The following is a 26,194-nucleotide window of genomic DNA, read 5'->3' on the forward strand; positions in this document are numbered from 1 at the left end:
GGTGTGTGCGTTGAGGGAGAACGAGCAGCAGGCGAATGACGGTACCGATTGCAGAGGAGCAGAAACTTGGCAGTAAATTGTCAATCTGGCAGTAAATGTACAGAACAGATTACAGTGTTCCAGTTAATAAATGCTGCAGCTTCTCCACACCAAGAAAAGTCTCGTCTGTTGTGTTCCACCTGTTGGGTTAGCCCTGAAGTAACTGAGCAAGAAAGACTAATGTTAAGCTGATGCTAATGCTAGCATTGTACCTTTACAGTGTTGCTGTGGGGTAACTGCATCCAATTCAGAAGTCTTGTAATCCAGCCTTAAGTGCATTGTCTTTTGTGGATCCTAAGTCCAAAAAAGAATGTTTCTTTGTAGTTATTACTCAATATTTCTGCCTTGAAACAGTTGTTAGCTGCCCACTAGCAATCCAAGATGCCTTGGGTTGAGTCAGTTGGGTTGAGTCTTGATGTATTGATAGGTCCGCAGCAGACTTCACATGACCGCAGTGTTTGTGGCAATGTGGTTATCGTCACACTGACCTAGCCCAGACATTCTCAACCAGTGGGCTGGACCCATTTGATGGGCCTCAGATTGTTATCTAGTGGTGCTGTCAAATGGTTAGATTATTATTGATTTACTTTATGATGGTTGTGATGTGCTCATAAATTCACATAAATAAATAATAAAAATAAAATGTAGAATTTCAATGATCAGCTACATTTTAAAATCACCATGAAAATCACAACCCATCATCAGGTAAAGACCAACATGTTTTGCCACTCTTAGGTACATTCCCTTAGATTTTGAAACAAAAAAGTGATGTAGGAGACAACCCAGTTTTTCTTTCCTCTTCTCTTTTCACTTTCTTTGGGAAGGTGGTCCCCTGAATTTATTTGAACTTTCTTTTTTAGCTATTAATAACAGTTAGTGAGGGCTTTAAGTTGAGAATCCTGACCTAGACTTTGACATTAAGCACTTCTCAGTAATCATACAAAAAAAGGTTTATAGAAACTTAACTCAGACACAGCACACAGTTTCCATGATGTCATCTTTTTCAGGCGTTGTGATAAAAGTAAATGCTGTTTTTTTGCGTATCACTTCAAAATTGACCAATTATGTAGACTGGTATTAGTGAACTAAAACCCTGTGATTCATTTAATCAGCATTTAAATGTCAAAATTTTCCATTTTCACTTTAAACTTAAAACTTTTGCTCTACTTCTCATAGCCTGAGCAGTAAAAAGGGAAAGAGTGATACAGCTCCTAGTAGCAGATTGGCACGTACTGGCCCAACTATAATGAAGCCAGCATGACAACCAATAACAGCAGCCACACATATGAAGACACATAACAAACATCATCAAAGTATCTGCAGCTCCGGTAAGAAAATAAACAGGCAGCAGCTTGGATACAGTTTTTTTTTTTAACATTTCTGCTAATCGGGTTTCACAGACACAACAAACATTCTGGGCCTATAAATCATCAGGAAAACCAACACCTTGACAGGATTATTAAACCAATTACCACAAGCTGTCAACATGTCAAAATGAAATGCGGTGTCAATAACAGAATTTTTAGTTACCATTCATCATGGGCAACTTGATTACAATGGCTTCTTTGTGATCACAATTACAAGATGTCAAATGATATCATGACATTTCCAGTGAATGAGTAATCTCAACCTTCTGAGCAATCTTAATCATGATGATTAATTACATTTGCTATAAAAGATTATGGCGAAAGATAGTCTGATTGTTGAGTTTCATCCCCAGGTTGTAAAATACAAAGGCTTCGGGTTCAGGTTGGGTGGCTCATCCCAAGCAGGTCCCAAAGCATAATTACCTCGTGGTTTCCCCGCCTCTTCTTTAAGTCAAATCTAGATAAAACATTCATGAACTTGAAATACATTTAAACCTATATACGTCACCGTTTATGTGGCAGAAACGGGCTACCTATGAGAGGAGACGAGTGTATAACGCCGTTTGTTTCTTACTGTTAAGAGACTCCAGTCTGCAGCGTAGTTCATAAACTTCACTGATACACCACAGAACTGTAAAGAAACATTAGGCTTCGTGATTAAAGAAATTTTTTATCATGTTGACACTTCTGCTCATGAACATGTGTTCGTATTACACCCGTGCCCATGATTAGGCAGTTTTGGTGCCCTCTATACAGCGTGTGAGGTGCCCAAATCAATCAAGCCTCTGTATCTGACAACCTAGGAATGAGACCTTACAAGCTATCTTTCTAATGCAACTCGACACTCTCTTCACCAGATAAACTTTGTATGCGAATGCACTGGTGTAAAGCCCTGCCTTCAGTCTATAAAAATAGAACTAAAAAACGAAAATAACACACCATGTTTTCCATTTACAGTTCCAGCGCCTGTTGATGTTGTATCCAGAATAACACAGTAGATGTCACAACTGCAGTGTGTGAGCAACAGCACGAATAAACACTGAATATCAAAAGCAGATGTATGTTACGGGAAAATATTAATCCAAGTTCAATTTAGAAAAAGTCAAACAATGTGTAGATCCATTGTGGTAACTCCGGTAAGTGTACGTTCATTGAGCTGACTTTCCTATCGAGCAGCTCTCCAGACAGGGTTGACTGATCTGTTCCATAATGTCTGAGCAGCAGAATACACTCCACTGTCCCGCTGAGTTTGTGTCACTGCTTCTCCAAGTCTCCAAGCTGCTGGCGCTGGATCCTGAGAGTGAGATTGTCAGTGATGGAGCTCACGCTGTTCGCAGCCATGCCAGGAGCAAACATCTGCTGCAGGGGATGCTGGTCCACGGTCCAAACCAGGATTTAGTGTGATCCTAGAAACATAATACAGAAAATAATGATTGACTGAGGCCAAAAACCACTTGATGCTTGAACACTGACACATGTTTCTCATAGCCATACTAAAGAAAATTAGAGGCATTTAATCTTTTCTGGCAGCATTTTTTTATGTTAAAAGTAACAATGACCAGAGATGGGAAGTAACTAAATACAAATACTTTGTTAATGTACTTGAGTAGATTTTTACATTATCTGTACTTGAGTATTTAGTTTTCTGAGAACGTCTTACTTTCACTCCCTACATTTTAAAACAAATACCTGGATTTACTTCTTACATTTTCAACACAGACTTTAGTGTTAATGCATTTGAGGGGAATTATTGATTATTTTTTGATTTCGCATATCAAGTTGAAAACAACAAACAAGACACAACGAAGAAAACAATATAACGTAGCATATAAGATAACATATCACCTAACATCACGTAATGTAACAAGACAAAAGAAAATTATGTATTAAGACAAAAACGATATAAGAAGATGTAAAAGTGAAAAGGACATAAACAAAATAAAGAAATAAAACAAACATAACAAGATGAAACAGAAGGAGAGGCCTGACCACAGAGAATAGGTGAGGTTCAGTTAACTTTTTGCACAGAAACAGTCGGTAGAAATGTACTTCTTACTTTAACACATTTCAGAACCTGTACTTTTTTGACTTTTACTTGAGTAAAGAAGTTGAATTAGTACTTCTGCTTTTACCAGAGTCTTTTTCATATGTGTATTTGTACGTCCACTTGAGTAATGAATGTATGTGCTTTTGCCACCTCTGAAATAACTAACAAACTCGTGCTTGCCTAATTCCTTTGACAGATTTGGCTGCTTTCAGAAATTTTCCACACAAAATAAGTCTTAAGGATTCAAACTGAAAGTTCCAGATGAACCACCCAGAACCTCGTCCACAGCTGAAATTATCACATTATGAGTGGTGGCAAAATCAAGCATGTGTGTTTTACTTCCAGCAGTGTGGATACAAATCACCAGGCCTTCTCACGGTGCAGCTGGAATGAGCTATTTTTAAGTCCAGTACCAGAATTAAGATTTCACCCTCGTATAACTTCAGGCCAAATGAGTCCTGATTAAAAAGATGTGCCTTGTTTCAATAATTTAAGAAATTAAATATCGCTTTTATCTTGAATCTAAGTGTGCAAATAGTTAAGGATGATGATGGGAAAATCATTTTATGTCCGGAACAACAGCTGGATGATTATGTTGTTGATCAGTGTACAACATCTGCTTCTTTCACAATAACGTCAAAACATGTAAAGTGAGGTAATGCAGGTAGGTGGCCTCCGGACAGCTTGTACTCTGCTTCACCTGTGCTTGTGCGTACAAAATGACACTACGCCGCCCCCACACACCATCCACTCAGCCCTGTGGTTGTCATGGCAGCAGAGTGGTGCGACCGGCCTGTCCCGCCTGTTCTTCGCCCGGGGAAGGAAGAACATGTCAGAGGGTGAGTAGTCATCCATCAGTGTTTCTCATCTTCTTTCTGCCTGTCTGCACCTCTGAGCCTGTTTACCTGCGAGGAGTCACGTTCCACCCGCTCACAGGATGCAGCTCCACTCTTTCTTACTCTCCTTCTCCTGGGCCTCACAAATCATCATATCTTCCCAGCTTGCAAAGATACAACCACTCTACTGCTTTTTCTTATTATCTACTATCATTCTTTGTTTGTCTGCTTTTTCAGCTTCAAAATTCAACAATCGCCCTTTTACCTGATTTTGTCTACCTCACCGTTTGCCCTCAGTTCTGGTTTTTCCCTTCCCATGATTCTCTCCTATGCCTCACCTTGGAGCAGAGCCCGTAGAGCAGCATCAGCATACAGAACCAGGTCCCAACCTGCCTCTGAGTCTCAGCCTGCCCGTGTACGCCTGTCTGCGCCTGGGGCTGCGACTGAGGCCAGCCCCTATCGCTCTCCCTCATCAGCACATCTACTGTACCTGTCTGCTGGCACCCTGCCATTTACACACACACAGTTCCCCTTCATTTACCCAGAGAACCTGGTTGGGGAAAAAGAGAAGATAATGCAAGCCTAAAATCTGTAGAAAAAGACTACTCATGTTGGGGTCAAGCATGTTTGACCTCCATTGAGAACACCCACCGCTACCCTGGGAGGTGCACGTATACAGTGCCACTCATTCAGCCTGCTGGCTGCCCCGCACAAGCCCATCAACAGGTTTCTTTGAAGGCCACCGACTCTGTGGTGGGTCATCAAAGCATATCTTCATTCTGTTCCACTGAAAGGATCTGAGGCTCCTGAGAGACGCCGTGTTTGAAGTGATATCTCTGTGCCACTGCATTCTTTACCGTGCTGTCATGACTTGAGTTACACAATTAAAAAAAGCAAGAACATGGGCACGAATCCAGTGCCACCACCCCGATCACGTCTCGCATACATGTGAAGTACCACGACTACCTCTGTTTGATCAGCGGACGTATACTTCGGTTGTTTATAGCAACTGTCAGATCATAATAAGAGTGTAGTGTGAATGATCACATATTCCGCTGAATGAAGATCAAACAGAAAACAGTCATCCCTACCTGCTGAATCTCTTGGGATCATGTTTCCATTAGTCAGCCTCTTCTCAGTGCTCACCTGAGATCATCTGAAAAAGATAAAGGATGGGGAAATGAGATGATTCAGAGAGGAGCTCACTCAAGAGTAGACATAAAAGTCGGCCAAAAACCTGAGGATTCAGATGTCATTTAGTCCAGCCCTGCCCAAACTTGCATCAACACTCCAAGAAAAAATTATTTTCTCACAGTACAATGGGAGACAAAGCAGTTCCTTCCTCTGTATTCAAAGGTATGATGAGGTTACTGTGCAGTGTAACCTTTGTGAGGGGTCAGATCTCATAATAAATTTGAAGAATTGTGAGATGATTAACAGTTATTTAACATTTAAAATTGCATTAATTTTTTTCCCCAACATATCTTTATTAATTTATATTTCCTTGTCAATTACTGTATAATTTCACCTCTTCATGCCTCTAAATATCAAATAAAACATGGAGAAAAAACTGGATGCCTAATGAATGACACAGAACCAATGACAATGGGCCATATTGACACAGCGCATCAGTTTAATGGGGTATAAATCAGGAAGGCTGGGAACCATTGGTATAGAGGGCCAGCAGCCGCAAATGCATTTAAAAATCAAAGTTACTTAACTGACTGCGTAAATGCATAAGTGACAGAAAAAAGTCATTGCTCCACCATCAAGAGCTAGGGCTGTTTTCTTGAACTCTGGACACTGAATGCATTTACATGTGGATTAGTATCCTGGTTTTGAGTCTTATCCTGTTTGTGACTTTGGAACATGAAAAATTCATATCCCTGTGATTACAACAGCATCCAGGTTTCGGATGGTCTGCCTGCTGTCAGCCACTATGACAGGTTTCAGAAACCTGGAAAAGGTGTTTCACAATAGTCTGGTTTCTATCAGGGTTTCTTAAAACCAGGTTTCTGTAACTCAGATAAGCGGTTATGTGTGCAAAACATAACCAAGATACTCAAAAAACCTGACCTTTTCTATTCACACATGAGCAAAATTGGGCACTGCTTTATACCGGGGAACTGACCAGGTAAAGTCAGTTTAAGGACATTTGCGTTCTCACATACAGGATAATGTTAACATTAGTTCAGGGTCGCAGTGCATGTGTGAAAGGTACTTAGGAAAATGCCGTCTAATTCAAGCTTAAGTAATCACTCAACTTGACTACCTTGCTGTTATTTTTGAGGCTCTTGGTCAACCAAAGCTGGTTTCATAATGACCACATGACTCAGACCTTCTCCAGTATCTTCACAGAACATTTAAAAAGTCAAACCTGAAGTAGCAACATAGATCACTCCACTCTGTTTTATGTTAATCTAAGGTTTCAGTGGAGCTCTGCAGAAGCTGGCAGGTCAGGAGAATGGAGGCAGTCAAAGTGGCTTTTCCATTGTACCATTTAAAATAACGTGGTGTGCTGGTTTTATTTTATAAGGTTAACAGGTTCAGGTAGATATTGGATCAAGAAACTTTCGTTTCTTGATACAGACATGTTTAAGACCGAAGCTGTGCTCTCTGGACCGATGACAGCTCCGGTCCCCTCTTCATCCATTCGCGGACAAAGGTGCTCTCTGCTTCTGAGTTTCACTGTCCCAGACCTGTTACCTTGGCAACAAATGCACTGTTTCCGAGTGACACAAAGCCTGAACCTAAGAACCTCCTTTCAGGTTGAAGGCTCCAAGAGTTGAGGGGAAAACAGCAATAACAGGACGGCGGGGAGAGAAACTGAATACCGGCAAATTACTTCCCAGAGTTTCTGGAGGACATGGTAAAATGATTCTTTCTTTCCTCTCCCTTTTAAAATACCTTTCCCTGGCACTAGGCACCATAGGTAGTTGTGTGCTGGTCCCATTTCTTTTATATCCCTTCTTATATTTCCGTTTTTTTTCTAGCTATCGTACTGAGCTAAGTGAGTTATCATGTACACCGGCCGGCTGGAGCAGCATGTGGCTGGGCTAAGCCTTCAGATGAGGTAATGTTCAGAGGGTTAGCGAGCCAGGAGAGGGGTTGGTCAGGTCTTGATTAGCTCAGGGGTAGGGGCTCTCTCTAATATTGGAAACCCCTTTGTGTGGTGAGAGATTACTACCTTATGAAAAACTGCCCCTGCTGACACGCCTGATGGGATCAGAGCTTCCTGCCCGCTGCATCGTCCTGCTTATGAGCTCTCCTCACACAGCAGAGAAAACACATAACCAAACACCAAGCGCACACACTTGAACCTCTCGGAAAAGACAGACATGAACACTAGGAGATCATACAAGTACATCCCTGCAACACAGCATGATAGCTAATATGCCTTCTGCAGCCTTCGCCTTCTCTTAAATACAGACAAAACAAAATGGATGGTCGTCAAGCAGAGTTTACCTCAAATTGCTCACCCCCTCAAAACCTCCTCCTTGGATAGAACTCCAGAACTCCTACAACTTGGTTATCAGACTCGATAATTTGCTTTCCTTTCAAACACAACAAACTGCCCCCCCAATTCAGATCAAGAATTGTTTTTCTATACCATAATAAAGCATCTTTTACCCACGCTGCAAAGCACACCTTTGTTAGAGAGACAATTCCTCCCATGTGCTTTATTGTCCCTTTTAGTGCCCCTCTGAACAGTCATCACTATAAACTGTACTCTCTAGTCATCTTACTATTAATTCATACCCAGCAACTGATCCACTGGTATCAGTTCATTTATAAAACAATCATTGGTAAAATCCTTCCATATCTCCTCTCACTACTCAACATCTCCAACAATAACCACTCAAGCAATTTCATTAACATGGTGATCCCAAAAGTTTGAAACCCCATTTAACCATTTATCGTTCTAGTTTGCTTCTCCTACTGACTGGAATGAGACACAAAAGAAGTTAAAATTCCACAAGTCTATACCATTTTGTTTGTTTCTTGTTCTTTATGTATCTATTTTTTATTGCCTCGTATTGACTTGTCTTCTGTCACTGCGTCCTGGCCAGGTCGTCAATGTAAAAAAAGAAGTGACCCTTCCTAAGTCCTACCTCTTTTGGAACCTGGGTCAACTTTCTCCTATTCTTACTTATGGCAGTAGAATGTGGTCTAACTAGCTCTAATCTACATAGCTACATAGCTATATTATATGTGATAGGTGCAGATTTTTCCCCAAGAAAGCTAATGTTGGAAAAGCACTAGCTTACTTGCTATGTAATCTACATCAACTGTTAGGTAGCCAATTACCTTATGCTTTGCTAACATTAGCTAACTTAAAATGTGACTATATGTAAGAACAGGAAGGGGGAAAGTTGACCAAGGTTCAGTTGTTCAGTTTCAGTTAAATAGAGGTAAAAATAAATAAAAGACATGTACCTGGACACACGAGTAAGCATACACATGGCTGCAAACGTCACCTCCTAGGGCCCCCACTCTTCCACTTGTATATGTGATGACCACAACTGATGACCCCCAGATGGAAAATAACCTGCATTTATTAACAAGGCCAGATGACACACAAACACACGCTCATGCATGCTCACTTGCTTTTACTGTGGTCGTCTCCTCCGGCCACTCTCCAATGAAAATCACATGATGGACCACATCCAGCTCTGAAAAAACAGCCGAGAATCTCCACCCCGAAAAAACATCAACAAACAAAGTTAAAAAAACAGAGAGGATTCAGAGGCAAAGCTTTCAGGGGATTTGATCCCAGCAGTCCTCTAAAGGGGGCTGAGGCTATAGGATGATTTCAATTATTTGATATAATTTCTGATGGTCCATTAGTTCAAAATAAAGCTCTGATTATAAGAGATGTGTAAACAGAAAGTTGCAAACAAAACCCGCATCAGTCTGAAGCAGGGCTGTACTTTTTTCCAGATGTGTAATCGACTGTTAATTAGCAGTGGCCTTACTTTCATGTAACCTTTCCCAAATAAATCTTATTTAAAACCAAGAACAACGGAATAAAAGCAGCATTCTGGTTTGTTCAACCACACAGCAAACTTCAACACCTTTCTATTTCTACTGTTCAGGAGCCTACACTAACAAACGCTCATATTTCTGGAGTGCACTTTGTGAAAACAAATAAATACTTGTAGGTGTGCACACACACAAGCATGCAGGCGCACAAGCATGCATCCACACACACATACACACACACACACACACAAACCAGTCAGGGACACTGGCACAACCTTGCGCCAGTGGTCCTTTAAACCAGTCATGTGAAACGACCCGTTGCTTTCTGCAAATCAGATTACATCTCCGAGCTGAGGTCTGCAAGTCCACACACACATTTAAAGCTCGGGGCTCACCTCCATGCAACACACACATGAATACATGCACAGCTTAATCAGATTTTGTCCCACAAACCCTCTCGTCTTTATAAATGAGCGCAGACTGCAGGTATGCGCGATGCCTGGAAATACTGGCTCAAAATGTGCATAGAAACTTGAAGGATACAGGAAATATGCAGCATGTATGGATCATATACTGTATACTAAAACAAGAGTAGCTGAGGTCACATATTCTTTTGAATAAGAACAAAACAAAACAATTTCTTTGTGCAAGGAAAATCATAGAGGGCTGTGATAAGCCTCCTTTCAGCAATGCCCGACTGCTGTTTGGCAGCTTTGCTATGGAATGAGCACATGTGGAAACATGTTTATAGTGTGTTTGGCAGGAATGCGAATGACAGATGATTTGCAAATGATTCAAGTCCTATTCAGGTTACCCTGCAGTGATGTGTTAAAGCAGGAAAATCACACTAGTTTCTTCTGCTTAAATCAGTGCCTGGTTCAAGTTTAATTAGATTTAATTATTCCACTGAGTGATTGAGTTAACAGATAAATGTGAATGGCTGAATAAGCACAGTAATAGTGATAAAACATGGTGATTATGCAAACACTATCAAGCTGTTTGCTTGCTGTTTGGTGCTGAACAATTTTGAGTTTTGCACACTTTAGCTGCAGTCTGAGTTTTTTGCTCTCAGTCTTTCGATCTAAATCACAATGTAAAAGGTTGGCAGGCTGCTGCTGCTGGACTGGTCGGCTTAATTAAACCCAGGCAGTTGGAGGAAGTACAAGTCTCTGTCCCTACAGGATCTACATTAAGTCTCCGCTCTGCTAATCAGAAAGTCCTTCAACTACATCAGCATGTCCCTCTGGCCAACCAAACACCAAATCTCATTTGTCTTTACAACTTTTTAAGGAAACTTGAATTACTTTTCTATCAAGCCTGGAAAATCAATCACAGCTGTCTCCGTGTTCATCTAAATCCTTAAAAAATGCTAAATATATGAGCTGTGTAGCTTATTGTCCTTTTGCCCTTGGTGCCATGGAGGTCAGGGGGTGGGAAGCTGTGGGTGGCAGGAAGCTGAGATAGTTGTGCCTACAATGGGGTGTCAGGACTCTGTCAGTCAGACCAAGTCAAGTTCAACTCAAGCGGGTCATTCTCTCTTCACAGTGACATCTGAGAAGACCAGCGATGGAGACCGGCAGTGCAGGGAATGGAGGAGCAGAGGGACCGCGCCCTGGCTTAGATTGCATTGGATGCTCAGATAAGACGACAGGAAAGGGCAGACCGGGGCAGGGCTACTGGGGAAGCTGGCTGGGGCTACTGTTACTCCAGGAAGAGCTCACTCATCCCTCAGATCACCTGCCACACCTGTGGAGGCCAGGATTCACTCAGTCACACAGTGCTACCAGCCAAGAGTTGGGAATTGGTCACCAAAGCCTGAGACTGGACTCAACGTAAACCAGTGAAGGGTTTTACACGTTTTAGCCAGAGAAATACAGATATGTTTCCACTTAACATTAATGGCAACCATTTTCCAAACCTGATTTTTAGATATGAAATATTCCATAAGAGTCCAAAAAAATGTTGTTTTGTAAATTGAAATAAAAACAGAATGCAATGCTTGATTATTCCTTTCACCCTATTTACAATTGAATACAGTACAAAGACATGATCTTTCGTTTTCAAACTGATAAACTTTATTATTTGATACCAGCAATAAATTTCAAAAATGTTGGGACAGGGGCATGTTTACCACTGTGGTACATCACCTTTTCCTTTAACAACACTCAGTAAGCGTTTGGGACCTGAGGAGACAAATTGTTGATGTTTTGAGACTGAAATTCTTTTTCAACTTTTATATTCAAGAAATGAACAGATATGTATTATACTTCTCTGTAGTTCAACATTTTTACTTTCACTGCTACTTAAAATCCTGCAACTACAATGTGACAACAGCAATAGGGAGGCAGGTTTCAGGTCCCTGCATGTTACTGCAATTAATGAAAACCAGTAGCACTGACTGGCTACAGCATCTACAATGTGAGGATGTGTAGTTCTTAAAACTGAGAAAACTATACATCCTCATATCCTCATTGTAAACTAAATACCTTATGGACCTTGAGGAGCAATGTGGTCTCTGGTAAGGAGGTGTTTGACATGTATATAAGTGAAAGAATCGATTGATTCATTGATCAAAAAAAAAAAAAAAATCAAAACACTTGCTAAACAAGTAGGTAATGTTGTGATGTAACTTGAGAGACATATGGTGAGTCTTACAGCACACATTCCTGACAGCACACACACACACACCGGTAAAAGAAACCACAATGTAGTATCTTCATCTGGAGTGCATTTCCTGTCCTTTGGGTTGGCATATGGCCGTTTTTTCCTGTTTTACACCCATTTATCTCTCTGTTGTTGTTCCCTGCCTGAGCATCAACAATTGTCTTACCACTGGACACGGGACAGAACGTTAGGGACAAGTACCATGACCTGACTTCTATTCTGCATGTTGAAAATCTAAAGCGCCAGGATGTACTCCCCACATCTGGAAATATCCTACATGGTGGATTATGCTGGTTTAGGATATAGCTTTGACAAGCACAGTTTCCAGTTTTGCTTAATTCTCTCACCAAGAAACAGAGAGGTGCAATCATCAGTGTCATACACTGACCCAAAACTCAATCTGGAATGAAAATTTAAGAGGATAATAAAATTACATCAAGCAGCTCTTTAATAAGACAAATTTGACAGCTCAACCCTCCGGTCTTAGCGAGCATACTGTGGAAAAAACCTAATTTGTGTGTCAAATTTTACAAGGTGAGAACTGAGGGGATGGTTCCATCCAGCAGCAAAGTGATGATGGATTGTTTTGCCTGAAACAAAAAAATGTCACTAAATGATCTTCTATCACCTTTTTAACCCAGTAGAGGTAGTGACCAGGAGTGGTCAAAGGAGCTGTGAAATGTTAGTTTTAGAGTGAAGGTAAACAGCCTCTCCCATGGTGGGCCTGTACCCTACACAGAGTAAGCACATGTTTCCCATTGTGGTTAAAAGGGAAGGGGATTAAAGTGCAGTGCAGCCGGAGCCACAGCCATACACCCCATGGTGGGATCACAGTCCTCTCAGGTCTTTCAGTACTGCTGATGCAGCCCAGTTGGAAGTGGCTGGTGTGTAGGGAGAAGCCGTGGCCAGATCTATCAGATGGACTAGTCAGGGTCCTCCAGAGCCCAAATTTGAGGCCTTTCTTTGGGGCCGAGGAGGCAGGCATGTTACCATGTTGACAGAACCGCCTGACAGAGGCTAGCAGACATTCACACAAACACAGGCGAGTAAGGATTATGAAAAGGTGTTGAAACCGAGCGGATTTTTCTTTGCAGAGGCCCAATACTATCCCCCTATGAAAAAGAGATCACCTTCAAAACTCATATTAAATACAGAAACAGAGGTAGAGGGGAAGAAGGTGAAGGCAGACTTAGACTGAAAACAAAAGCAGAGAAATCTGGTTAAAGGTCATTGGTTTTGGCTGCCAAATATTCACCTCAGGGCCTCAGGGTCAAATAGGCCACATTTAGGTACCACAGGGGACAGTTAAAGCAGGAGACTGTGACTGCGCAGCCAATTAGAGGACACTTTAAAAAGGCAAATACTACAAGGGACATTGAGGAAGATATGCATAGTGGAGCATATCTGCACTTACCAAAAACTGCCAATTAACCAACACCCCATGAAGCTCAGCTGTGACCGCTTCAGCTGGACAGCTTCCATGTGCAGCGAATAAAAACACTTTCCTAGCAGGGCCAGAAAGGATGTAGAGGGAGGTCAAACACTGCCTGAGCATTTACCGAGCTTGACTCAAGTTGGTTTTAAAAAAAATCGGACAGAAGTTATATAAATTAAAGTTTGAGACATGAAAGCTAAAACATTCATTTTGAGCTTCTGACCTGGTAGAAATCAAACAGTAAAAAAATGCATAAGAGAGTGTTGCATAAGCCTTTGAACACTTTTAGAAATTAGAGATCATTCGATAATGGATTTTAATAACAATAACAATAGTTTGGAGCAGGATAAAACCTCTAGTCGACACTGTCTCAAATGAACAACCCTTGATTTTAGCAGCTGGATAACTGTGGAACTGAACTTCAGTGACAAGGTAGAAAATGCCTAAATAACTACATAATATGGATCACTAAACATTACACCACAGAAGTGTTCTCTGTAGGATCTCTGATAGGGGTTTCGAGGGACAACCTTTCACAGAAGGTTCTAGTTACATCTCTTTGTTAGTTTTTTTGGTGGAACCCTCTGCAAAATGCATTCTCCTATGGGGACAAGCCAAAGAACCCTATGTGTTTTTTTTGTTTTACGAGTCTACACTTTGCATTTGGCCCAGTAGCTTCATTGATGGAGCGTGCATCATGTGCAGCCCTTTGCTGCATGCAGTGAGATGAAATTCTTACTCAGACAAGTTTAAGTTAAGGATCCAAAAAATTATGATGCCTCATTCTTAACCTTTTGGCCTCGAAGCCTTCACACATAAACATACATAATTACATGTGTATGTTATATATATCTGTCAGTCTTATCACACTGATGCATCTGTACATGTTTGTGGGAGGAACCGGGGAGCTGGGATCTTGTGCAGGGCCTAAATTGTGTGTGCAGACTGTGCAGGACTTTCTCACCCACAAAAATATGGTGGGTGAAACAGTACGGCATGTTAATAAGCATGTGCGTGGTCGTGTTTTGAAACTGGAAACAGATTTACGTAGCGTTCGGGATCAGCTCTTTAAAGGTCACACTGAGCAAGTTCGCTCTGCCCAGTAAACCCTGTTCCCTCTCTGATCCAGGTGACTCTCGGCCAATAGTTTCACAACACACGTAAGCACCACTCTCTCCTCCTTCATGACACCAGTAATTTCCAATTGCAATGACGCAACGCTGACATTCGGCATCTTTGATTAATTAGTTCCTATAAGGCTTTTGGAGTGTTTCCATTTGAAAAATAAATGACACTTCTTGGAGCCCTGAACTGTGAGATCCAAACACGCCTCCAGCCACAAGCACGGCCGCAGAGCAAGACGCCCTGGCATGGGATAAAATATCAGCCACTGTGACAGAGTTTTCCTGATGACACTGATCACAGCCGTACATGGGATGGTGTTAGAGGGGATATCTGTCAAACTCCCTTGATTACAAACATCCTTCAGCGACACATGTGAAATGGCGCACACACTTAAAACACACATGTATGCATAAACGCACAAGCTTAGAAGCACAGCAGAAGTGTGCACATACTACCTATGCCTGCGCTAACACACGCAAAACTCCTGATGTAAATGTCAGAGACTGCGACGGTGGAAAAAGGTGGGATGAGGGACACATCAAGGCTAATCCTCCCTGGGATTAGGAGCGGGCAAATATCATCAATAACAAACAAATGACTAACATTCACAGTCTGTGTGGTTTACAAGCCCTGGGGCTCCAGCTAGAACCCAGTAGGGTCTGGATCCAATCCCCGCTGTTTATCAGTGCGAGTTGTAGCGGCCACTTATGAAACCTCCATGACAAACAGTCGGGGGACAAACCCAGAATGGCGTACAGAGGAGACCAACCAGTCACTCCTCCCACTTTGATTTACAGCTCAGACCTCATAACGTTTCACTTGATATTCAGACTGAAATACCGCTACATTATTCACTCTGACACGGCCTTCTTGTTAGCCATATTTAGTGGGGTGACACTTGGACTTTGCCCAAACGATCTCCAGTGACTGACACATATCCTACATAACTTTCAATCAACACTGAGGCTGAGTTAGAAAGCAGGTTTAAAGATATTATGTCAGTAATATGGAGATCGCATGTTGTTTATACACTGTAAACAATCATACTAAGATTTAGTGGAAGAAATTAATCTTTTTATACAAATTTAATTTATTCAAGTTGATTAAGCGTAATGTTTCCAGTACTTTTTACATAAGACTTGAGAATGTATAAACACGAGTTTTTCTAACTTTAAGTCTTTTGAGTTGAAATGAGTTGAGTGAACGTACTGTGAAGAGTTAAATCAACTCATTAAATTGTTTCTAATGACATCATCATTTTCCAGCATGTCTGTTAAAGAGTTAAAACTCCTGAGACCCTTATTTTTATTGTATTTTATTGTGATTGTATAGATAAAACATCAGATTATGTTGAGCATAAGTATATTCAAATTCAAGCAAATTCCTGGCCTTGAAAATAAAGCTTTTTTTCTAAACTTTCAAGACTTTGTATGAACCTTTAGATTCACCTGTTGCCCTAAACCAACATGTTCCAATTTGACATAGTTTTGATATAATTATGGACTTAACCAGAGAGGCAGCCAAACACCAGACCAACACCAGACTGTTTTTGTTGTTTTGTGTTATTTAATAGAATTTGAGATGTGAGCGGCAGGGCAGACGTCTGACTGAATGATGCTACAAAGTCCTCATGCTCAAGGGCAGCAGGTATTTTATGACATATGAGGTTAACATGAGGAAGACAGCGGAGCAGCACACCTGTTTAGCATTATTGACATAATATTGATCACTTGTGTAGGCGTCACCATGGAGATTACTGCAGAGGAATGTTGGACTGATAAACTAATGGGCCATAAATTCCCTTAAGTAATAACAGGGTTGGTTAATTAGCGGAGTGAGATGAAACTGAGATCAAAGGTAAAGCAGTGAAAGCAGGTTGTAATTCAGTCGGTGCAGGTTTCTGCTATTAGAAAGCAGATCCTGGCGAATATGGGATTTTTGAGACTGAGATTGGTGCAGATTTCAGAGGGGAAAAACTGATCGATTACTGATACAGTGACTGATAGAGTGAACTTTCTATGAATTTTCTTTGTGAATTGTGCACCAGTATGCAAAGGTAGCTTTCTTAAACAAATATTTTTATTAAAGAATATGTAAGTTGCATCATCTTAAAGGGACAGTTCACCCAAAATCAAAAATACATATTTTCCCTAGCCTGTAGTGCTACTTATCCATCTAGATTTTCATGTGGGAACTACTTTCTTTCTGCAGTAGAATCTACTGGCACTACTTTAGAAACTACAGGAACTACTTTCTTTCTACTAGTAATAAAGTGGCAGTCTCTTGAATGAATTAAATAGATGTTGAGGAAATAAAGAATAAAATAAAATAAAATAGCTAAATAAGCATCAGTACTGTTCAGTTTCGGTCAGTTGCTGAGTATTTTAATACTGTCAGAGCTCCTCTTGTCCTCATAAATGTTCTTCTTTTTATTCACCCCAAACACCTGCATTATATGTTCTGTAAAAAAACAAAACAAATCATATTGGCCAACCAATATATTGGCTGGGCTCTATCAGCAAATAGTGCTAAAAGGAGAAAGGCCTTCCACTGGAAATGCAGACAAAGCATGTTTCCTTCCATCTCTTCAACCAGCAATGTTGTCTTCTGTGACATCAGATGAGATGATCCACAAAGTCTGAACCTGGGTAGATGTTTGGTGGCCTTAATCTCGCTCTGTATATGGGTGTGTGTATTTGTGGTGTGTGCTGAGAAGTAAAGTCTTCCCTTTGCTCTTAATCCACCTATTTTGTTTCGCTCCGCTGTTCAGATTCAAGGTGGAAAAGTGCAGAGACTGCAACGTTTTGCCTTCTCAGTCTGTCTGGCCCGCAGCACTTTTACCTGCTGAGCCCAGAGACTCACCAAGCCTGAAGGGACACTGTTGCTTTAACCCTGTCCCCAGGCATGTCCCTGGGCCGCACAAAAGCCATCTGGGGTGCGGCTGAGAGCTTTAGCAACAAAATAACTCTTTCAATCTGCACTCTGCATGGTTCTGACTGCAGGGCGTTGAGGTCGCCAATACCAAGGCTCTTACTGGACCTCCTCCTCCTTCGCCTCCACCCTTCTAATCCTGGCCTACATGACTGACTCCAACTGAAAGCACCACACGCCAGAGGTGGGAGCCAAAAGCACTGTGAGATTCAAAAAAGACCACCTGCTCATCAAACTAAATTGCACTCACTGAAGGCAATGGGGAATAGAGAGAATGAAAAGGAGGGGAGCAAGAGGGAAAAAAATAAGCAAGAATGAAAAGAAAGACAAGTCACTGCTCTCCCTCTGTGATCTTGGCAGACAAAAGAACAAATTACATTTCTGCGTCATGGCACCCGAGGGTCAAAATTGGCGTAGGGTCCCTCTCAGCGCTGTTTGTGTGCAAGCATGTTGATATAGGTTCCATCAGTTCCCACAAAAGAGCCAGAGAGGTACACAGGCCTACCTTTCAGCCTTTCATCTTGGCTTCTTTTGTATTCCGCTACACTTGTGTCTGTTGTCTCTCCCCTCTATTGGGCAGAATTGACTGTTATTATTCCAAACAGCACTATCTTTATTAATGCCACAGGTCTCAGGACTGTGCACTCCCAGGGAGCCGGGTCTGGAGAGAGCTGCAACCAATCTCCCTAGATAAAAGCTCAGCGGAGAGCTGTATGCAAGCCAGACAGCTCGGACAGGCCTTTATCCTCCCTCCTCATTCTCAGAGAGAGGTATAGGCCCTACAAAGACTAAGATATGGCTTTAATCTTAGCACTTTCAGTCAGACGGAAACATTTGAACTGAGAACAGCTCTCTACGAGGATATCAAAAGTCACTTCGGGTTGTTAGCTGCTACTCAGAACAAACAAAGTGCATTATTATTAAATATATTTTTATAATGTTCAAAAATTGCAAAACAAAAATATCCATAATAAGAAACTTTTGAAAAGTTTTGGAGTCACAAACTGCTCAGGTTATAAGTCATGAAACTTTATCTTCTGGTGCTACAGTTCATGAGTGTGCCCTCAGTTTCTGCCGTGGCCGATACCGTTGGTGGCTCGTATCTACTTGGAGCTGAGGCCATTTCCCGAAGTCAGCCAAGCATGACGAGTTATTTTAAAGGTGGTGTGGAGAGCTGACGTGTGGCCAGGCCAGGGCAGGGCAGCGGCTGGGGTCTCGGCTTAGTGCCTCAAGCCCCTCGCTCCAGTGGTCACACAGCATCAGCTCCCGGCCCGAGCCCGGACACTGATTTATGGGACAGGGGGATTACCATCAAACCAGCCGTGAGGACCACCCAGATGGTGGCACAGGACGACGGCCGCACAAACACACACAGGCACGCATGCACGCAACTTCAGACATACTAATTCATTCACGCAAGCACTTCTATGTAACTTTTTACACAGATAGTCCAAAAAATAATGACTTTAAAAAATCTTGCTGTTTAAGATGTTGGTAACACATTTTACAGATCCACAATTCATAGTACGTAGCTGGTAATTAGTGAGTAACATATTTGAAATTTCTATTGAATTACACCAAAATTACCATTAACAATTACCACAAAATTTCAATATATTTTACAAGAGATCATAGCAGTAGTGAAACCATTTACTTAACTCAGACACATCATAGTTATGTCAAGGCAGCAGGGAATGAACATTATATATAACTTCTGCACAATAGTTTCTGCGTAATACCCACTAATCATGCAACCTTAACTTCCACAAATTTCTGCCTAACTTCTGCTGATCATGGCAGCCCGACTGAGCAGGCCACTGAACTGTGGTTAAGTTGCTGCAGCTTAATTTCCAGCCAGCTTCTGCCTAAGTCCAGCAGACCAGTAACAAACTGGCCTGTGCAACAATAAAAACTAACAATTAACTGGACATTAAGCTTTAACAATTCAGTTATGCAGAAGTTACATATAAGGCAAGCAGTTGCAATTAATCCCCTGCTGTCCTGACGTGAATATTAAATATATATGAGGTGTCTGTGTTATGTAAATGGTATCACCTTTAATCTGATTTGAGGGGTAATTTGAGTGATATTTTATAGAAATTTCAAAAATGTTACTAATTACCACCTACTTAGCTGAGACTGGGGGCCTGTAAAATGAAATGTTATCAGGATGATAAATATTAAAAGTTAAAACTTTCTGTAAATGATCAAACATGAAAAGCTGCACGTCATTTGTAATGACTCTTTTAACCACTCAAGTGCAGTGGGAGGGATTAGTTTACTGAGGCTTCCTCATTACCACAAAGCGAGGGAGCCAGCTTTGCTCATCAGGGTTAATATGAGTCTACAGGATGTGCCTGGTTAGAAGTAATTCCACTCAATCACGTCATACTATTTCTTCTTTTTTTTTCTCACTTCAGTTTGCATAATGCACAATTGGAGAGTGAGTACTTGTGTAATTTTCTATCACAGCTGAGCCAGGTCCAAAACAAGAGCCCTGCATGTACAGTAGTTACAGATGGTGAGCGGAGGCCAGACTCAAACTCTGGCTTTCATCAAAACTTTTGTAAAGTCTCTGAAACTGGTGACATTCAACGTGATCGTGATGTTTAATTACTTCACTTTCCACTTTTCTCGATGCAGGTCTGGACTGCTCTCATTTTCACTCCGAATGCATTTACCATCCTTAATACTTTTCCACCAAGTCACATTTTCGTCCAAGAGCATGTGCAAATACACTGAGCAAAAGAGGAAAAAAGGAAGAAAAGCACATATTTCTCACTTGCCAGGGCACAGCACAACTCAACCTCAAGGCACCAGTTGGATGAGCCGAACAATAAGAGTCAATGACAAATCGGACGTGGTGCATTCCTTGGGCAAACACTCACCTCATAAAAGAGAGACAGGTAGGCAAACACTCACCTGCCCTAAGCTAATAACGCGTGTGGAGGCAAACACACAAACACACAGTCACACATGCACACACTTGAGCTTGTCGATATGTTGAAACAATGATGGGAATTACACTGTGAACTGAGTTAGTATAAAGATAGAACCAGATTAGCTCAGAACACCTAAAGGATAAAAAAAAAATCACATCTCAGAAAGAGCCACGTGTAGCATTTTTCATAACAAATCACCAAACAGGAATGCAAGAGATTTGTGTTTCTTTGTGTCGTATTACTGTGCTATGCTCTTAGAAATAAGAGTTCCGAAAGGGCTGAGGTTCTACCTTGAACCATTTGCCTCTGAAGAAACCTTTTTTGAAGATAGGTTCCTTTGTAAGACAAAGGGTTTGATGAAAAACAGTTTTCATCCAAAGAACCCTTTTTGGAAGAAAGAGCTCTTTAAGGGATTGTTAAAATCTCCTCCCTTGGTGGTCTCTGGGTAAAACCCCTGTAATATTAAGAGGTTCTCAGTAAAACAATCTTGGTGGGTTCTAGATAAAACTTGTGGAATATATAAAGGTTTTTGCTAGAATCCCTTGAATGTGGACTGAAACCACTGGAATATAAAAAGGTTCTTGCTAGAACCTCCTGAGTGTGTCCTACAAAAATCCTTGGAGTATAAAAAGGTTCTTGTTAGAACTCTCTGGTGGGTTCTAGATAAAACCCCCGGGAATATAAAAAGGTTCTGGATAGAACCCCCTAGAGAGGGCCATGAATAGAACCATTACAACATATAAGGGTTCACGGTGGAACCCCTTACAGCAGGTTCTAGGTGAAAACCTCTCACAGATGGTTCGAGGAGTAACCCTTTCTGGTGGGTTCTACGAGGGTTCCAAGCGGAATCATTGCAAAAAGTTCTACCAGGAACCAAAAAGGGTTCTCCCATGGGGACAAGCTGAAAAATCCTTCATGGTTCTAGTTAGCATCTTTATTTCTAAGAGTGTAAGTGAAGCGTGGAAATAGACCGGTACACGACTATAATGTATATGATAAGTCTACTCTGTTTAAGGTTTCTCTTAATCATTGCGCTGGATAAATAAACAGAAAATGAACTATTTTAACTGAGGCCATCATAATGGCTGCAGGAGGAGGATTAAGGTGGCTTACACAGAATGTATTTTATAATAAGTTGCACATTATAAACCACATGCCTGTATGTAGCCGCCTCAAAACCTGTGTGTATGTGTGCGTGTGCATTTCTGATTGTGTGTGAGAACAGTGTAAAATAAATGTCTGCATTCTTGTGTGTCAGGAAATCATTGATGACTGTGCTCACTTTCCTACCAAACAAATCACACATATTTTCCCTCAAGGTCTTCTTTCCCAGCAGAGCAAAGCAAACCTCCAGTGACAGCACTGCGCCGCTCAGTAGGATGCACCCTCGACACTTCCTGACCATGTGACTCCCTCCAGCTGCCTTTTGATTGGATGCTCAGAGGCGGCGAGGATGAAGAGAAGAGGGGGCAGTGGTGGCGGAGGGACGGCGGGGAGCTGGCTGGCAGCGGACACATGAGAGAAAACAAATTCCTGCGCCATCGCCATGGAGATGAGTCAACAGCAGGTCGGGGGGGGAGCAGAGAGGGCCGGGGGTTGTGGGGCACAGGCTGACCTGCTGTAGTTAACAATTCATCCCCGTATCCGGCTCCCAAATGATTGGGCAAACACGGAGTGCTGTGGAGTCAAAAGGGCCCCAAGGGGCTGAGAGAGGGGCATCACCCTGGGGTGACATGCTGACAGGCACACACTGGTTGGTAGAGGGTGGACCAGCTGAAACAGGGCGCAAAGGATAGGGGGCACCAGTGGGGAGGGAGGGGGACTGATGGGATGTGGGAGAGGGACTAAGTACATCGAGTACCGCAGGCTACAGCACAGTCACAGTATTGATGGCTGTGGCTAAAATGGCATTTTGAGAATGAGAACAATCTCTATTTATCATCTAGATTGTTGATATGATTTGCTGACTGTTTGAGATATGGCTGTAGAGATGTCTGCCTCCTCTGGAACATAATGGAACTAGACTCAGCTTGTGGTGCTCAAAGTGAATGAGGAATTATAAATAAGGAGATTCATACATATAAAATTACATATTAGCTGGCACATCATCAGCTGTGTCATTACAGACAGGCAACGCAACAGCATGGCAGGCCGTAAACTTTACAAGGCTAGTTTCTAGATCAATACAAACATGAAAACTAACTGTGCAGGTGACAGGCTGTCAGCTACTTCACCCAAGGGCACCACGGAGCACACAGGGCAGGTAACACTTACCACGTGCTTGTGTTTTTGCCACAGGCAGGCTCAGATTGCTATTATTAGTGTCTGACAACATTATAGACAGGGTCAATACAGTGAGGGGCCTATTTTTTTTGAAGAGTAAAATATGTTTTGCAGCCTTGGGAGAGCTCCGCTGTGCGCTGATTTTTAAAACTGAACTACTTTCTTTGACTGTGTGAAAATCACACATATTATCACATCACAGATGATAAAGAAGTGCGTTATAAAGGGCAAGTCTTCCTGGTCAAACATACATATGAAGGCTGATCTAGGACTGTTGAATATTCGTATTGAATGGCAAAATCTTTCTACCAAATTACACCAGCCAAACGTTTCACCTTGCAGTGGTCCACAGTGCGTGGCAACACACTTTGTGGAAGGTAGAAAGACATTAGTTTCTACATGAAACTGTTTACAATAAGGCCTGTGGACTATCTTGAGTTGTATTGTGCCATGAAATTCTATTATTTTCCAGATTAGGCAGACATCTCTGCAGCTGACATCTCAAAAACTCTGCAACTGACACCAAAAATATTTAGATGAATCAATAGCACTACAGCTAAGAGAAGAAATGTGTATTTTTGATTTTGGGGTGATTTGCCCTTTAAGAAAACCACAACAAATATCACCCAGTAAATTCTGTGTAAATGTTTCGTGTTACACTAAATGATTAAAAACTTTTGTCTACCAGTTGTGCCAACAGTGAGAGCAGGAGTTGCGTCAGTTTTATGAGCCTAAACCACAGTAACACTAAATGTGCTTGTACGTCTGCTTTGTTATAGATAGTGAAAACATTTAACACATCTGGGAAAGCCACAGGGGGTGCAAAACAAAACGCTACTGGACCAAAAAACTTGGATATGAGGACATAACATCACATTATGACAACTTAGCTCAGCCACACAGTTAAGCACACGGACACAGAAGACGTTTACAGGAGAAAACTGAACACTGAAACACCACAAGCACACTGAGACTACTCGCAATGCCTTTAGAAACATTTATACTCACCAGAAGATCCCTGGTTGACATCTCAGTCCAAGAATTCGGAGTCCTTCCCTGTGAAAGAGAAAATCAAAAGAGGACAAACGTCACTTCACACACCAGCTACAGTATATAGTATTACATTGCTATATCTGCTTAACTCCTCACTCTCCATTTGTTCAGCTGGGTTCATTTAGGCAAAACAGTGTTAGAGCATGTAATATGAGGTACGAATGGAAAATGGTTCAAAGCCTCAACCCACAGGACCAGGTTCCAAAACACTGACCACTCTACAGCGGAGCGGCTTCACAATAATGGGTCAGAGACAGAAATAACAGCCGAGCGACGGGTGGATCTCATCAGTGTCACATCATACAGAGGAAGAACCGCAAGCCTTCATTACTGCACTTCTATTAGTCTAGACTTTATGTAGTGTAAGCTTTTGTCTCAGTCAGCAGAAGCTGTCATATGTAACTTTATGCACTGTCACGGCTTGGTCTGCTCCCCAACCGAATCCCATTATCCAATTGGCCATCTTTCTTTGAAGGGTTGAAATGCCACCATTACAACAGACCTTTCACTGGGCAGCGGTGCAAGGAGGGTGTGTTAGCAGAGTGGACCTGTTACTGGTTCTCCACTGCTACTCACGTCATAGCACAGTGTTTTCATAAACACTGCTGAAGCATGTCCTTCCTTTACAGGGAATTAGGATCCTCTCTGTAATAATCCACCCAACAAATCTTATAAATGAAAACCAGGACTGCATCATTTATAGCGTGCCTGTCAGAAATAAAGTGAGGAGAGAAAGGAAGAAAAACAAGGGGAAAAAAGTAAGATGATGATAAAAATAGCAGATGTTAGGAGTCACTTCTCGAAAGGTGTGTCATTCGGGGAGTTTGGGACGAACTTTTGGCCGTGGCTGAGCTCTAAATTTAGCATATTTACTAAAATAAAAAGTGAGTTCAGTCACTGGCACTGAAACTTTCTCCTCTCCATTCATGACCTCAGTGGTGCAGCCCACGTCACTCGTGACGAAATACAAACCATATAAAACAACAAAAAAAGACCTCCTCAAATACTCGGAGTACATAAGGAAACAACCACAATTTAATGTTCCCTGTAAATGATCCTATTATGGCAATCTGAGTCCAAATCAACAGAAAAATATGGCTTGACACATTCTAAATTTAGAACAGAGTTTGAGCATACATTACTGAACCTTTTACATAACAACTTTAAACAGAACACAGTCTCTACTTCTACCTAAAATAGAGAAGTAAAGCATTTTAAAGGGACAGTTTACCCTAAAATCAAAACATGTATTTTACCTGTAGTGCTATTTATCCATTTAGTTTCTTTTGGTGTGAGAGTTTGAGAAACATTGGCCATAAAGATGCCTGCCTTCTCTCAAATGTAATGGAACTATATGTTGCCAAAAAAGACATTTGAAAAACTCAACAGCAGGTTTTCCAGAAATCACGAATCACTCAAGAGTGAGCAGAGTCATGTAAAGCTACTTTCACCCTTGAGGCAAGAAAGTAGTTCTGGTAGATTCTACTGTATGAAGAAAGTAGTTCTGGGAGATTCTACTGTATAAAATAAAGTAGTTCCCGTAGATTCTGATGTATAAAACAGTAGTTCCAGTAGAGTCTACTGCAGAAAGAAAGTAGTTCCGGTGGATTCTACTATATGAAGAAAGAAAGAAAAAAGAAAGTAGTTTTGGTAGACTCTGATGTATTAAAAAAGTAGTTCCAGCAGATTATACTGCAAAAAGAAAGTAGTTCTGGTTGATTATATTGCAAAAAGAAAGTAGTTGTGGTTGATTCTACTGTATAAGAAAGTAGTTCCAGCTGATTAGATTCTACTGCTGAGGGAAAGTAGTTCTGGTAGATCCTGCTATCTAAAGAAAGTAGTTCCACAGACTGGTGTTGAATTTTTGAAATATATTTTTTGGGTAATTTAAGCACCACAAGCTGAGTGCCATTACTTCCCCTTATATTGGACAGAGGGCAGACATCTTTGCAGCAGCAATTTCTAAAACTCGGCAGCCCGCACCAAAACTATCTAGATGGATACATCACACAACAGGTAAGAGTAAAAATATGTATTTTGGGTTTTGGGGTGAGCTGTCCCTTTAAGTTTCTATGACTGCGTCAACATAAAGGATGTATGACACATGCAGAAAGCTACTGTGTTTGTTTACTGTATCCCTACATGCCAGAGACTGAGCCTGTGTGTGGCAGGCTCGGGAGGATGCCCCTGGGCCAGGCTGAACAGTAACTGAAGCAGAAGTCCCATCTAAGCTCTAAAGCATGCTAGTATCAGGCCTGTAACTAAAACACAAGAATAAACACGGGCGATGTTAGGGATTACACCCTGCAATACCGCCGCAGGAAAGCCACAGACAGCACAGGTGTAACCATCGCCACGGACACATTCTTCCCCATCTCCGTTCTGCTCGTGGAGGTCTGACTGACAGCTCATCATCGACCCGTGTTGGCTGTGTGAAACTTGTGTAAACATCTGTGGGCATTTGTATGCATGTGTGTGTGTGTGTGTGT

General features: G+C 41.6%; 1 long non-coding RNA gene across 1 annotated transcript in view; it reads right to left on the reverse strand.

Annotated features, from left to right (window-relative positions):
* Positions 1–2,078: 2,078 nt before the first annotated feature.
* Positions 2,079–26,194, reverse strand: part of LOC146309493 (uncharacterized) — a 71,363-nt gene continuing 47,247 nt past the window's right edge. Inside the window, exons 3-5 of the long non-coding RNA XR_014772499.1 lie at positions 23,661–23,708; positions 5,381–5,445; positions 2,079–2,812 (exon numbers count right to left, since the gene is read on the reverse strand). This is a non-coding gene — a long non-coding RNA (uncharacterized LOC146309493). The remainder of the gene's footprint in view (positions 2,813–5,380; positions 5,446–23,660; positions 23,709–26,194) is intronic.

The sequence above is a fragment of the Lutjanus erythropterus genome, chromosome 19 (assembly GCF_056507025.1).
Source record: "Lutjanus erythropterus isolate fLutEry1 chromosome 19, fLutEry1.hap2, whole genome shotgun sequence".
Lineage (NCBI taxonomy): Eukaryota > Metazoa > Chordata > Actinopteri > Lutjaniformes > Lutjanidae > Lutjanus > Lutjanus erythropterus.